Source organism: Penaeus chinensis, chromosome 37 (assembly GCF_019202785.1).
Source record: "Penaeus chinensis breed Huanghai No. 1 chromosome 37, ASM1920278v2, whole genome shotgun sequence".
Classification (NCBI taxonomy): Eukaryota; Metazoa; Arthropoda; class Malacostraca; order Decapoda; family Penaeidae; genus Penaeus; species Penaeus chinensis.
Window position 1 is genome coordinate 24227711 of NC_061855.1, and position 2500 is coordinate 24230210.

The window sequence follows — 2500 nt, forward strand, 5'->3', positions numbered from 1 at the left end:
TGCACTTTGAATCTAGACTGCCTTCTGAAGCACCATGGGTAGGAATGGCCAGACTTAAATTTAATAGAAGAACCAGCTTAGAGAAGGACCGCCCTGACTGCCAGAGAGCACAAGCAAAAAAACCCTACTAAGGTGATGGTGTGGTTTGTCATCTTTGCCATGAGTATTGGAAGCTTGAAGATTCTATGAGGTAATCTAGATCAAGTTGGATATCGTGACATCAATGATAGACGTCATGAGAGACTGCATTTTGATATGTACGTATGTACACACACACACACACACACACACACACACACACACACACACACACACACACACACACACACATAAACACATACATATATGTGTGCATGTATATGTATATATATACATACATACATACATATATTTATACATATACACACACATATAAATGTAGATATGTACATATACAAATTTATATATATATATATATATATATATATATATATATATATATATTCATATAATTCAGACAGATAGAGCGTCCGGCCCCTCGCTGATGTGTACTGTCACGGCCAAGTGCAATTCCCATTAGGTCACTTGATTTCCCTCGCCCACGTCAACCGCTACAATTCCGTCCGACTGTTACGTCGCCTCCTCGACAGGGGCGTCATTCCAGCTCTCGGTAGGGGGGGGGGGGTAAGGGGGGATCGGTGAGCGAGGTGAGCACAATTAGCTGGGGATTTTTCTTTTGGGGGGTGGGGTGGGGGTGGGGGGCACGGGGAATAATACTCAATAGATTACAAACAAAATCCTATTGGATTAATAATAAGTCTATTTTGACTAAATGTTATGATGTATTTCAAATATCTATATTTAACATTTTCTGGTATTAACGAATAATATATATAAAATCATTCATATGTTGTTGTTGTAGTTCTACTACCATTAGTTACAGTACAGTTTTATGTAAAAATAATGACTACCGTGGTGCTGGTGATACTGATGTAACCACAACATATCCATGTTTAGAAGCAAGCATCTTCTCTTGAACCTTTTAGTTAAGAGGTAAAGTCAACTGGGGGGCAGTTGCTGTACCAGTCTATTCTTCTTTGAATGTGTCTTTACTCAAATCCAATTAGCTCTAAACGTTGTGATCCTTGGAGGGGGGTGGGGGGGAGAGACAGCTCTTGCCCCCCCCCCCCCCAATTGACGCCCCTGCTTCTCAACTTCGTGTCTTTTTTTTTCGTCTCTGCAAAGGCACTGTCTTGGAGCGCCGGGAATTTTGGAGTTTTACATCTTCTCTATTGCCCTTATTATTAGTTTGCGAAAGAAATGCTGTAGAAGAAAAGTGTCTTAAATGTTGCGTTTTATCGGAAAATAAGGTCATATTCTTCAGTCATGTTGTTAGGCGCCATATCCAATAATACCATATATATATAATACATATATACATACATATATACACGCATATACATACACATACTAACAAGTACACACTTATATGAACATACGCACAGTCAAGTCACAATTAATTATTTCGGTCAAGCTCAGTTTTCTTTGATGGAAAATTTCTGAACATAGAAAACGTTGTCGTTTTATGGTAAACAATATAATTTTATAATATGGGATGAATCTATTCTAACCGTCCTTTCTATCGCTGCACATGCCTACACAGACACTTCTATACATATGCACTTGCACACGCACTAAAACAAAAACTCTTTCGCACGCGCGTGTGATACTCTCCTCATAAAGATATGATATTATTGTCATTAACATTGTTATTATCATTATTGTTATTATTATCAATATAATTATCATTATTATTGAACTATATTCATTGCGACAAATGTAGAAAATGTAGACATATATATATATATATATATATATATATATATATATATATATATATATATATATATATGTATATTATCATACATAAGCTGACGAACCACCTGACGACTGTGCTCTGCCGCACGTTATCCGCATAATTGTTGCCGCAACCAAGGTCTATATAAGTACTTATTTAGACCTTGGCCGCAACCTAGAATGATTTGAAGCTGCCCGTTGTGGTGTCTATATTTTCCACTGTCGCGTTGTATGCTGCTTCCATTATTTTTCTTTTCTGTTTGTTTAATCATCCATGGATTATTGCTGCTTCCTTCCAGTTCGGTAGATGTCCAGCTTCTGCATGTACCACCATGACGTTGGAAGTCCTGTGGTAACGGACGTCAGCTCGATGTTCGCTGGTCCTGGTGTCGAAACCACGTCCCGCTTCACAATAATATGATTTATCACATCTTCTGCAGGGTATGCGATAGACAACGCTGTCGAGTTTGGCTGTTGGCGGCTTTCTGTCTAGTTTTACGTCATGTATCTTCTTTCCGTATTTTTACTCTACTGTCAAAATATTTGTTTATCGCCTCAAGGGTGTCGGGGCATTGACTTGTATATTATTTTCTTTTTTCGCTTTCATTTTCTGTTCCTCATTTTCTCTGCACTTTTTATTCCAATAATTCTTTGTCCTTGTCCA